General features: G+C 35.1%; 1 protein-coding gene across 1 annotated transcript in view; it reads right to left on the bottom strand.

Annotated features, from left to right (window-relative positions):
- The window catches only part of RARB (retinoic acid receptor beta), a 510890-nt gene extending 501552 nt beyond the window's left edge, over positions 1-9338 (bottom strand). The window contains exon 1 of the mRNA XM_038570687.1: positions 9287-9338. The gene's annotated coding sequence lies outside the window, so the exon portion shown is untranslated. The remainder of the gene's footprint in view (positions 1-9286) is intronic.
- Positions 9339-14266: the final 4928 nt, after the last annotated feature.

The following is a 14266-nucleotide window of genomic DNA, read 5'->3' on the forward strand; positions in this document are numbered from 1 at the left end:
TTAGGGGTTCACTATTTGCCCAGCTGTTGACTGGAATTAGGGCAGGGCTTAGGGGAAGGATGGCACAGCATCATACTAAGGTGCTGGATTCCTCTGCCTTAGCACAATGAATACATGACTGGATAAGATAAGATAGTTAACAGAAGAACTTTTCAGATATTAATCTCTTAATTATAAGAGATTTAAATAAGATGGGGACAAAGAAGTAAACAGGGATTTAACAGATGATTTTAACATTTTTCTGATATTAGAATTTTCTACAATGTATATATACTACTTTCATTTATTTCTTTTTAAACTAAAGTTCTTTTGAGGTCTGCTTTATGTATTGATACAGCAAGAGAGAAAGGTATGTATGTCCATACACACAGTCAGGGTAGTGACGTAAAGAAGAGGAACATGAGCCATTTGCAGGAATTATAGGAGTTGAAATTTCCAGGAGTTAGAACCCATATCTCTTCAATAAACAGCACTGTGCAAATTCTTGAATAAATAGTTGCACAAATTGTCTTTGTGTCTAAGTGACTTTTAGAGAGAAACAGACCAAGAGAAATTATTTCCTCAAATGAGTTGTCACTCCTGATTTTCAAGAATTAAACACAGAAAAGCATTTGTACATAATAAATTTGAGAGTAACATATGCTCTCCTGAATTATAACTCACACTACAATCTTTACTGATGAGCACTAGACACTGACATCCTAGTCAACCAATTCAAGCCATCAAAATAAACAATCCCTTATGAAAATGAAAATTGAATTATTACACTGGAGAAATTGAAAGCATGTTTTATCAAAGGCAATTTGTCTATTATCTGACAGCCTTGGAAAACAACAAGAAAATTATGTCTCTCACATTAAAATGAAAAGGCAGCAGCTTCTTTAGACATCACAGTAATGAGGGAGCTGTGGGTCATTCAGAAAAAAAATGTTTATTCTATAGCTGGCACTGTCCAACTTTTTCATCCTTGTGTTCGGGTGGGGGTGGCGAGTAGAGCACATTGCCAGACTAGTTAATGGATCATAGAGGAAAGCAGTACCAATTTCTTCCTTTTAAAAATTATTCCTTAAAAATATGTTTCCTGGGATACCTGGATGGCTCAGCAGTTGAGTGTCTGCCTTTGGCTCAGGTTGTGATCTCACGATCCTGGGATCAAGTCCCACATTAGGCTCACCGCAGGGAAACTTCTTCTCCCTCTGCCTATGTCTCTGCCTCTCTCTCTGTGTCTCTCATGAATAAATAAGTAAAATCTTAAAAATAAAAAAAGAAAATGTTTCCTTTATTGTTTAGAGGGAGGGATTCTACAGAATCCTTTTTGAGAGCAATCTCAAAGGCCAAAGTGTGGATACCATGAGCTGTACCAAGTAACAGTAGCTCCTCCTCCTCCTGGGTCAAGCTACCAATGTCTTTCATCCATGAGCCAGCCTTGGCATTATTTTTCACATATGTGGCTGATTTATACAGGACATTCACAACCTAGAGCCTCAGGTATGGTACTGAATATTACCTAACTACACATTTATTTAAGGGACTTTTATTTTCTATCCACCATGATAGGGAAAGTAGCCAGGAATTCTGGTCATGCTTTGGCTGAAACAATCATATTCATGTCTATATGTTGGTCATGGTTGTTAATTGATCATAGGTATAGCAACAGAAATTGATCAGAATATGTGGCATGCCTAGTGAAAATACTTCTATAATGCTAGAATCAGTGTAACACTATCAACACCAGCTAGTGCTGCTAATCTACTTCAAAGGTTCATTTATGTTTTTGCTGTAATTTAACACATTCTTTGTGTAACAAAGCATTCATCTTTTTTTTAAAAAAATGGACCATCTAGAGAAAAAGCATGGTTATTAACCCAATGATTAATTCTCTAATGCCAGTATTTCAAAAAGCTAAAGTTTCCGTGAAGTAGTATTTGATGTAGATAGGAGTTATATGCAAACCAGGTGAATGTCAGATTCTTCGCAAGGGGTTTTCATAAGTAACATCCTAACAAAAACTTTATAAGAATGTCAGAGTAACTCCAGAAGGGAGAAAAAATTAAAAGTAAAGTGAGGTTCCAGAATGGTACTTAAAATCAAGCATACTTAACCGATTTATTACTTTCTCCAACTAAATGATCCTCATTGATCAGTACCCTTATAAGTTAACAGTTTTGGTGGGTGAAAGATTTCATTCCTGGGGCCTGGGAAGGCTGACCCCTGTGGATGTGGTCTGCAGTTAACTACGTGGACCTATAAGCATAGCAGGATAGAGAGATTCAGAACTCTGGCATCCAGTTGCGTGGTCTCACAACTTCCATCTCTTAAACAGAATCTGGGAAAACACGACCTTTCCTTTAATACAAGAAATACTAATATGTAAAAAAAAAAAAAAAAGTATTCCTTCCCTCCCTGTATACCTTACATACATTTTAGAATAGTAGTGGGCAAGTTTGCCTCCCTTCATGGATGGTATTTTTTTTTCCTCCTCTTGGAAGAATTAGCTGCATTAACCAGAAACATCTCTTGATAATACCAGAAGGATGTTTCAGTGAGCACTAAGCAGGAACTCTTTCTTCTTCTTCTTTTTTTTGGATAACCTACAACTATATGTGAAAAAAACTAAAACTAATGCCATTTTTGATTGCTGATGTCATGGACATTGGAAAGAATATTGAAGCTGTACATCAAAAAGATATTTTAGGGATAAGTCAGCATAAGAATAAAATAGGGCTCTCATGAAATTGAGAGATCTCTTTTGTATCAAAGTATATTTATGAGATAATATTTCAATAGAAATGGAGAAAAAATGGAAATCCATTGCCATTATATTACTATTTTGTTGAAATGCCAATCTTATAATGAAATCTAAAATTCCAGCTCTCATATCCTAAAGTGGATTCCTGCTTGCTTTAATCTTGGTTATCATTATATCGCTAAAGCAATCATTGAAATTAGCTTTGGCATTTACAAAAAGGCAAGATAGGCCTGCCCTTCCTCCCCACTGGCTTTCATAACCCCCCTCCCTCTGTAGTTCTGTGGCTGCGTCTGACAACAAAAGTTCACAAACACCCAATGCAACTAGAAATAGGGAGACAGTTGTAACCTGGAATTTGGTAATCACAGCATTCCCTAACTGAGCATCGCTAAAGCATGGAGCAGTTAACAACACTGCTTCAGTTCACCCAACCCACACCTTCTTCTGAGACCTTGTCTTAGTTACCAGCACTTTTCTTATCTTGAGGCCTGGTCTGAAAATGTGAACCTGTGTAAGTCCCTAACTTGCCAGGGTCTGTGTTACCTCATTTATAAAACAAATGTCTTGAACTCAATCATCTACAGACATCTTTAGACTCCAAGATTTTATGACTGCTTAGTCTTTAAATTGTTCCTCAGACTTTAGGTAAACTGATTCCATTAGCACACATTTTGACTTTTTAGGTCAACAACTTTCATTATTTCTCTTTAGGTTAGCACACTCGTTTTTTACTTGAATAAATGTGTTTAAGATGGACGGTTATAATCTTCCAAAAGCCATAAATCAGCTTCATGGACCTCATGTAGAAGATAAAAAATAAAAAGCATGGAAACAATTTAATTGAGTCCTGGTTAGATGGTGTGATCTGAGGTTAGCTCCGAGAGTCAGGACTAGTCTATCTTTGTTAAAAAGGGCCACAGCAGATGAAATGCCATCAAATAGCCTCTCTTATCAAGAGAATCAGAAGTTTTGGAGGAGAACTGAAAGGGGCATAAAATACTTTCCTTTCTGTAGGGCTTAACTTATGGCTGGTACAACCACTGTGTGATCCCAGCTTCTGGGAAATCTTCTGTGGCTATTAAAAGGTTATGTTACCTTTCAGACTCAACTGCAGATTACTGAAACACTCCATTATTCTTAATCTTTATTACTCTGAGAAAGGATCTCAGAAATTGTCTAAAATATCCAAGGGAAGTTAGGTATTTTGAAAAGTCATTATTAGGATAATCCATAGACCATAAAGTTCACCTATATGAAGTGCACAATTCAGTGTTTCTAATATGTTCAAAGTTGTGCAGCCATCACCAGGACCTACTTTTACAATAATTTTATCTTTCCCCCAAAAAAGCCCACACACATTAGCAGTAGCTCCTTCTCTTACTACTTCTAGCCTCAGCACCAGGCAACCAATAATCTACTTGCTGTCTCTATATCTACATATTCTAGACATTTCACATAAATTAAATCCTACATGTGTTCTTTTGCGACTGGCTTCTTTCATGTAACATATTGTTTTCAGGGTTTATTCAGGTTATGGCATGCATTGGTACCTTACTTATTATTATTGTAATAGTCCATTGTATGGATGTACCACATCTATCCATTATCATCATTGAAAACCTGAGTGGTCTCCATATTTTGGCTAATTATGAACAATGCTCATAAACATGTATAAAGAAATTTTGTGCAGCCATATTTTCATTTTCCTTGGGTATATACCTAAGGGTAAAATCTCTTGAAGATATACATTTCAGTGAAGATAACTCATTTTATGTTATATATCAAAACATAATTTGGGGGGCTCCTGGGTGGCTCATTCAGTTAAGCGTCTGCTTTTGGCTCAGGTCAAAATTTTAGGGTCCTGGGATCGAGCCCTACCTTGGGCTCCCTGCTCAGTGAGGAGTCTGCTTCTCCCTCTGCCCCTCCTCCTGCCCATGCTCTGTCTCTTGCTTCTCTCTCACAAATAAATAAAATCTTAAAAAAACAAAAATTGTAATTATGCAGTGAGTTACCACAAGACTAAAATAGATTCGGTACCCATTATTTTTATTGTTCTACATTCACTTTTTTATTATTTTCCATGTTTATATGCTAATTATATATTTCATTTGAAAAATATAATACATTTAAAAGCACCTTTAACCAGAATACATATTAAAAACAGACAGTAAGATAATAACCTATTGACAGACACTTAGGTTGCTTCTAGGTCTTAGCTATTATAAATAATGCTGCAATAAACAAGTGCATTTACAGGTGCACATTTATCTTTTTTAATTACTGCTCTCATTTTCTCTGGGTAAATAATAGTGGAATTATTGGATCAGACGGCATTTATATATATTTTTTAAAATTTATTTATTTATGATAGTTACAGAGAGAGAGAGAGAGAGAGAGAGAGGCAGAGACACAGGCAGAGACACAGGCAGAGACACAGGCAGAGGGAGAAGCAGGCTCCATGCACCGGGAGCCCGATGTGGGACTCGATCCCCGGTCTCCAGGATCACGCCGTGGGCCAAAGGCAGGCGCTAAACCGCTGCACCACCCAGGGATCCCCGGCATTTATATTTTTAATTTAAAAAGTTTCTTTTGGAAAAATCTCCATACTGTTTTCCACAGTGGCTGCACCAATTTATATTCCCACCTAAAGGGAAAAGGGTTCCTTTTTCTCCACATCCTCACCAATACTTGTTTCTTGTCTCCTTAATTTTAGCCATTCTAACCGGCATGAGCAGATATCTCATCATGGTTTTGACTTGTATTTACCAGATAATGAGTGATACTGGGCATCTTTACATGTATCTGTTGGCCATCTGTATGTCTTCTTTGGAAAAATGTTTATTCAGGTCCTCTGCCCACTTTTTAATCAGACTGTTTGGTTTTTTTTGGTGTTGTATTGTGTGGGATCTTTATATATTTCAGATATTAACCCTTTATAGGATATATTATTTGCAAATATCTTCTCCCATTTGGTAGGTTGTCTTTTTGTTTTGTTGATGGTTTCCTTTGCTGTGCAAAAGCTTTCTACTTTGATGTAGTCCCAACAGTTTATTTTTGCTTTGTTTCCCCTTGCCTTAGGAGATATATCTAGAAAAATAGTGCTAAAGCTGATATCAGAGAAATTATTGCCTGTTTTCTCTTCTAGGATTTTTATGGTTTCAGGTCTCATGTCTAAGTCTTTAATACATTTTGAGTTTATTTTGTGTATGGTGTCAGAAAGTAGTCCAGTTTCATTGTCTTTTTCTCACTGTACATTCTTGTCTTCTTTGCTATAGATTGATTATATGTGGATTTATTTCTGGGGTCTCTATCCTGTTCCACTGATCTATGTGTCTATTTTGTGCCAGTACCATACTGTTTTGATTACTACAGCTTTGCAGTATATCTTAAAACCTGGGATTGTAATACCTCCAGCTTTGTTCTTTTTTCTCAGGATCCCTTTGGCTGTTTGGGTCTTCTGTAATTCCATACAAATTTTAGTGTCACTTGTTCTAGTTTTGCAAAAAATACCCTTGCCATTTTCAGAGAGATTGTATTGAATCTGTAGATAGCTTTGGGTAATATGTACATTTTGACAGTGTTAATTCTTCCAATCCATGAGTGTGAAATATCTTTCCATTTCTGTCATCCTCAATTTCTTTCATCAGTTTTTTCTAGTTTTCAAATAAGGTCTTTCATCTCGTTGGTTAAATTTATTCCTAGGTATTTTATACTTTTTGACTCAATTGTAAATGGTATTATTAAAAATTTCTCTTTCTGCAACTTCACTGTGTTTAGAAATCCTACTGGTTTCTGGATATTAATTTTGTATCCTGCCACTCCACTGAATTTGTTACTTCTAATAGTTTTCTGATGGAATCCTTAGGATTTTCTATGTGTAGTATCATGTGGTCTGCAAATAGTGACAGTTTAATCTCTTTTTTATCAATATAGATAAAGAAAAGGTGATATGTATGTTTACACATACACACAATGGAATATTAATACAGCCATAGAAAGGATGAGATCTTGCTTTCTGAGTCAACATCTTGGACCTAGAGGTTATTATGCTAAGTGAAACAAGTCAGACTGAGAAAGACAAATACCATATGATTCCGTTCACAAATGGAATTAAAAAAAAGAACAGAAAGCAGAATCAGAACTATAAATACAGAAAATAAAATGATGTTTGTCAGAGGGGAGGGTGGGGTTGGGCAGAAGAGGTGAAAAGAAGAAGGAGATACAGGCCTCCATTATGGAATGAGTATGTCATGGGAATAAAAAGCACAGCATGAGGAATACGGTCAATAATGTTGTAATAACAATACAGTGGGACATGTATAGCTATACTTCTGGTAAACATAATGCATAAACTTGTCAAATCACTAAGTTGTACACCTGAAATTAATATACTGTGTGTCAACTATATATAAATGAATAAGTAACCTACCTACTTCTCCAATTCCATACCCAGAGACAAGTACTTTTTAAATTACAAGGTACTATTTTAATGAAACAAGATTATGCAATGTATATAGTATTTATCACCATCAACATATTATCATGTCATCTGATGTCAATTTACTGTATTTTCATAAAAACTACAGATCATTTCTGTATTTTGAGGCATCATGATTTATTTAGCAAGTCTTCTATTTTATTTTTTTTTTCCTATTACAAACAAAGCACAATGAACATCTTGAACATCTACCTTTGGAACTTGAGTAATCTCTAAGAGTTATTTTCTAAGAAATTAGACAGTTGAGTGATAGGATACCTATTACTGGAATTTTAGTAGATAGTGGCCAATTTCACTTCAAGAAAAGTTGTTTCACTTCACATTTCCATCTACAATGAAAGGCAGTAGACATGTTCCTATGGTCTCCCCATTGCTTGATGTTTTAAGTTATTAAGCATACATTTTGTCAGTCTAAAATAAAAATACTATATATATATATATATATATATATATATATATATATGTATTAGTATCCTTGTGTCCTTTTTTTCCATTTTGTTTATTGGCCATTGATATTTCTTTGGGCAATATCCAATTCATATTATTTGTCTATATTCCCACTGAATTGTTTATCCTATTTTTATGGATGTGTCTACATGTGTATGTTCCCTATTTGTTGACAAAAAAGCTTTAGCTTTGTCTTTTGTTGTAAAGATATTTTATATTTTTAGCTTTGTCTTTTGTTGTAAAGATATTTTATATTTTTATGTTGTCTGTTTTTCTCTTCGCTACTTCACCCTTTTGTCATTTCTCCTACTAAGTTGAAATATCACTTCTATCCTACATGAAATTCCTATATTTCAGATTTCATTCTAGACTGTTCCACCAATCTCCTTTACTCAAAAGCCAGTGCCAAAACGTTTTAATTATTTCAGTTTCATTATAACATATACTGTGATTATCAAGTTGGAGAAGTTCATTTTCTAAAATGTTTTGACTTTATTCACATACTTATTCTCAAAAATGAACATTATATCAGCTTGAGTCATTTTAACTTTTTTCTCTAAATTATGTGCCATAATCATTAGTAATAATCTTTAATAAGCATAAAATGCTTTGCTCTCAGGAATATAAAATGAAAGAGATCAATATATTGGTGTGAAACTGCAGCATTATTAGAATTATTCCAGTTTACATTTAAATTTGGATGAAAGGAGCTGGCTCCTAATAAGAAAAAGCAACAACAAAATAAAGCAGAAGAAAGCTGCGTTCAAATCTTAAAGTTTATAACTAGAATATGTAACTCCATCAAGTAGAGAAGAAAACAAAGTTATTAAAGTCATTAAGAAATGCATTAAATAACTCTACCAACTAGAGAAGAAAACAAAGTTATTAGGTCATTAAAAAATGCATTAAATTCCAAATGAATTAGAAAAAGCAATGAAGTTATTTGGAACTGCTATAGGAATTCTGTTTTAAAATAACCAATTGAATTTACCCAATAGGTTCACTTGAAGATTAAGTTAAAATATGATCACAATATGAGAAATTCATAGTTAAATAGCATTCATTACATCAATTCCTTATTTTTTCCCCAGTACACTTTCATGTTTCTCTTTGCTCTTCCTTGTACATACTTATCTTTCTAATGAATAATGGAGGAAATGATGGGCAAATGAAATTTTATTTTCACCATAATTAGATTTCTTCTCTCAAGAATCTTCCATCTTCTTAAATCACTATGAATTAAACTATAGTGTTTCCTTTATTGCAAAGTTCCATGCCAAGGATGTTAATCTTTTCTTGAGGAATCTCAGGACCATTCTAGCACAGTCATGCCTAGCCAAGCTTTGCTAAACATCTGAAAACATGAATTTTAAGAGGATCTGTGTGATGCAAGTCTTTGACTTGTCAGGGTAACAGTAAATTTGGTCAATTCTTCCTTGCCCAAATGCTTCATCTATGTTCATGTCTGTACAAAATTTCTGCTTTTTCCCCACAGCTAGTAATGGAAACCCAAATCTAGTTCTCTATCTACACCCAGGACATTTATCATGTTTACTTGATCAAATTCATTTATTTCTTCTTTCTTTACTCACCAGGTATGGCTCCTTGGGCAAATCACATCATCTCTGCAGTACTCTATTTCATCTGTAAAATAAGGAGCTGGGTTAGACAATCTTTCAAATTCCTTTTAATTCTAACATTCTATCACTGTATTTAACATGGCAACTCAATTTTCTTTGTATCATTTAATTTCGATAACTACCAGTCATAAGCAGAGATGTTTGCAGGAGAGCCTATTTACTATTTTTGTTAGAATATAGTCTTCACAGACCATTCACACTTCTCAGATTTTTTTCACTATAATCTCTTTAAAGAGAATAGTCACAGGAATTCTAAGATACCATCATATTTTCAAAACTCCATCTAGAAGTAAATTTCTCATCAGATTACAAAACAAATTATAATTCTTGGGGATAAAGATTCTCTACCCTGATTCCAAACTTGTTTTCTCTAAGCAGGACTTCTTTTTTTGTTCCCATTCTATTTATGTTCTTATTTGTAATTTGTTGACTTGCTTTTGTAAAGATCATCACCTTGAACTTTGTCCTCGGAATGCTCAGATCCCATTTCCTCTAAATTAGATTTTGTTTATAGTTTTATTTTAAAACAACATTACAAATCCTAAGTCATTAAACATATATTTAAATATCACATAAGATAAAAGTAGTCATTCTCACAATCATTTTGTGACTGCTTCAATGACAAAAAGTTAAAAATCAAAACAAGAATCCAGTTCAAGCGATATATGGAGAGAGGGGACACATTTCCAGCTAGTGAAGTATATGCATCAGTATGATCCTTTGAGGGGATATTGTTAAGCATATATCCAAAGCCTTAAGAGTTTAACCATGAAATTCCATTTTTAGGAGTATGCCCTGAGGAAATAATGAAAGGTAAGGAAAAGGACAGGCATCCCATTATTTAGAGAAATAAAAACCTGGAATCTTAAATGTAAGTAAATACTGGCTGGGTGAGTGCAAGTGAGATGCAACGATGTAATGAAGTACCATGTGGACATTAAAATTATAATGTAAAACAATATAAAAGATCATGAGGAAATGTTCATTCTAAAAAGTAGAAAACGGCTGTAAAATAATGTATAGTAGCATTCTATTTCTTATAAAAATACGTATGTATAAATATTTACACATGTTAGAAAGTGACTGGGTGGATACCTGCCAAAACGTGAATTCTGGTTACCTCTTGTTGAAAGATTTATAGGTAGATCTTTTGGTAATTTTCAAGATTACTGCATGGATCACATATTATGTTTACCGTAAGAATTATTTAGGAGTAGTAAATTATAGTTATAAAAATAACTTAAATGTCTAGATTATGCCTAGCTATATAATCAGACCTTCAAGGAGTTGGTCATTTCAAGGATTCAGTATGTGTTTCCTTTCTACTGAATCTAATAATTTTGATCTGGTGCATAATCAACTGAATTTTTTCTTTGTATTGAAGAAAATGAAAACTAGTGATAATGAGCAATAAGATCATCAATCCCTTCACATCCCTCTCATTCTCTGAGGTCTTTAATTTCTTTTTTTTTAAGATTTTATTAATTTATTCATGAGAGACACAGAAAGAGAGAGGCAGAGACATAGGCAGAGAGAGAAGCAGGCTCCATGCAGGGAGCCCGACGTAGAACTCGATCCTGGGACTCCAGGACCACGCCCTGGGCTGAAGGCAGGCACTAAACCGCTGAGCCATCCAGGGACCTCAGATCTTTAATTTCCAAGTTTTTTGTTTGCTTACTCTTTTTTAAAACAAATGATAACAATTGTGCTTATTTGCCTTTACTTGGTTTTGTGTCCATCCAAGCTCTAGTTTTCTCTTTTTGCTTCATTTAGCACAGATCTCATTAAATAGTTCAGTGGGACTAGATAAAAGAACAAAGCTACTTAAGCTTTATAACATCTTAAAATCAAAAGTCCTTAGACTGGTTCAGTTTGTTCCTGGGACCCATGGGTTGGCACAATATTCCCAGAACTTAACCACTTGGAGCTTACATAACCTAACACACAAAAGCAAAGTATACTATATCAGCATCTAGTATATTTGTGAAAAACAAGACCATCAATCTTGATGATTTAGGAAAAGTTAATCTTCCTTACATGTACTGCCTATTATTTAATTTTATGCCTTTAAAAGATTACATCTGATAAATCAGCCATAATCAAAACTTTGAACTCCAAATATAATTAACCAAATGGCACCCTAGTGCCATTTAGGTGAAAGTTAATGGGCAGGAAGTTCATGCTGAAAGCCATTTTTTTTACAACCTGAACAAAGTGAAAGTACATGATTAAGCATTAGCTTGGGTGATATCAAGAAAGAGTTTAGTTTAAAAAAAAACTATACATACTGATTGATACATTCTGATTGTTCAGAAGTCTATCTTTATATTACCTATAAAGACAGGCTTCCAAAGCAACATGTTTTTAAACCAATTCTAGAGAAACTATTCTTAGCTAAGCAGTGATTCCATTTCAGAGCTCTTCTAAAAGGTCTGTATTGGTCAAGCTCCACAATAAAAGTATGGTTCACAGTAAAAATATTCTTTCTTTTTTAAAATAATTGACAGTTCAGCTTTCTCCATCATTTGGACTAGTCTTCCTCCAGTGAGTCTGAAACAAAAGTTCATCATCTTCTTAAAATATAAAAGCATGCACAAATATAATTCCAAGATGAAGAAGCTGAAACAAAAGAAGTCCTTCTCATTTTTCCTTTGAAGCTGTTCTCATCCCATAGGATCCGTGAATGAGTAAGCCTCTCCTATGCCAAGTCTTCAAAGCAAAAACTGAAGTGGAAAACTACTCAATTCTCTGGCAAATCCAGGCAGTGAGGCAAGCCAGCCTAGACTGAGGCTTTATTTTCATACTTATTTTTGCTTATGATTTTTCTAAAAGAGTCGAGATTTAAAATTCAGTCTCCAGGATAAATATTTTTGTTTTAAATTTTAATTGGGGGGAAAAGTAATTGGGCTATCAAGAGCCAACTCCTATTCTCAAACACAACTGGAAAGATTATGATGGTAACCCTAAGTCCCTTAACAATGGAATATCTTACTTCAAGTCCTGATCACACAAGAGTGCTTACTGCAAAGCATTCCTGAAACGTCTATCCCCAACTGGTTTGTAACGGTCAATAGGACCTAGTGTCTGTGTTGAATGCAATAAGCACAGAAGTCTCTGGCCAAAACACTTGCAAAGCTTAAATGTAACAGTGGAATCATTCAGACTAGCTCATAAGCTTTAAGGTTAGAAGCTAACATTTTAGTGACCTGCCTGATAATTGAGGGTAAATCACTATGGAAACCCAAAACTGTCCTGGTATGTCGGATAAACACTTGAGAATGCCATTATGAAATACAACCTGGTGCAGATCTAACAACAAAGGCTTATACACTGATGGTGTGGTTTACCTCCAGGCCTAGTAATTGATTTACATGGACTTTAGCGGGTTATTGGCCATTAAGGAAATCCTGAGGATTAACAGAAGCTCTGCATTGAGACAGCATTTTGTCTTTAAAAGACAACACCATATTTTGTGGAATAATTAAAAGAATCCTATCCTGCCAAAATGCTGATGGCAAAACCCTCAACCAAGATAAAGGTTTATTTTCCCTGAGATATATGTCATTATTAAATGAATAAGCAAGTGTTAGGCATATACTAAAGATTTTATTACAATGGATACTAAGAGCATCTATTACTCTGTCAGAGTAATAGATGCTCCCAACTTTTAAACAGGTGGCAGGACTCTAGAGGGTTTGATAGTCTTTGCTTTTTATGCCTGGTTTCTATATTCTGGAAAGTCTTCTATCAATGTCCAAACCATAGTTACACCCATATTAAGACCATTTATTTTAGACATTTGAATTTGCAAACTAGTGGCTATAGGTCTAATTGTGCACTCTAATGTATTTTTGAGCCAGTACTCTTGATGGCCGAATATCAATTCCTTTCTAGATGAGCCTATCTCTGGCTATTCAGAGGCGTTCCTCTTCTAGTTTGCATACTCTACTTTCAGGGCACTGTGCACATCCCCTCACATCCCTTCCCATCTTTGTTCAGACCAGTTTCCTCGTGTGCTTTCACATCAGCAGGCAGCACCTATAATTTTGTGGGCTGATCATCAGATACAAGAAGTATAAATATGCCAATGGAGTGCTCCTGGTGATGAGGACTCTGGGGTATGTCCCACACTTGTTCCAGAGCTGCCTAGCAAGATAGGACCTAACTTCCTCTTTGGAAACTTTTTCTGATACTGTCCCTTTGTTGGCTGCTTCTTTTTTCCAGTCCCGCTCTGTTCCAGCTCTTCCTAAATATATTCCTCAATCCTCATCAGCTGTGCTGGGGGAAGCCTACCTAGGACAGCTCATTTCCCTGAGCCGGGACGAATAAGAAAAATGGGTGACCAGTTCTCATCAAGACCCTATACTATTCTCCCAAAACAGTGGTTCCAGTTGGACCTTGTGTGACTTACAGTATATGTGCCATCTCTGTACACACATGGTACTGTCAGTTCTTAAGGGCCCTCAGTATATAACTCAGTGACACAAGATGCTTGAGGTCATGACAGCATCATCCATCAAATGCATCCATGGTACTTGGCAGTATATACCGCGTGACGATGCCAAATTTGCAATGATACCCCAAAATGACTGTTAACTAACTGTGGGTATACCTTACAAGTTCAGGGTTGTTCAGATTTTGTGTTTGTGTTTTTTGTTGTTGTTGTTGTTGTTGTTTTGTATTTAATACACCAAAAGCCAGCATTAATTTACAAACTGAAATCCCATACCTCAACATGGTTGTGAAGCTTACATTTGGAATAACACTTCTGAAACTTTGGCTTTTAATTTGTGACTCTTGAAAATCGCTCTCTGGCAAAAGCAGAGCGAATAAATGCTAATAATGTTGAGGACCCCAGTTCAGAGACTGGTGTTACAATTTTCTAATACATGAAGTATTTAAAGACTGATGAGACAGTACATTATATCTGCA

Source organism: Canis lupus, chromosome 23 (genome assembly GCF_011100685.1).
Source record: "Canis lupus familiaris isolate Mischka breed German Shepherd chromosome 23, alternate assembly UU_Cfam_GSD_1.0, whole genome shotgun sequence".
In the NCBI taxonomy this organism is placed as follows: Eukaryota; Metazoa; Chordata; class Mammalia; order Carnivora; family Canidae; genus Canis; species Canis lupus.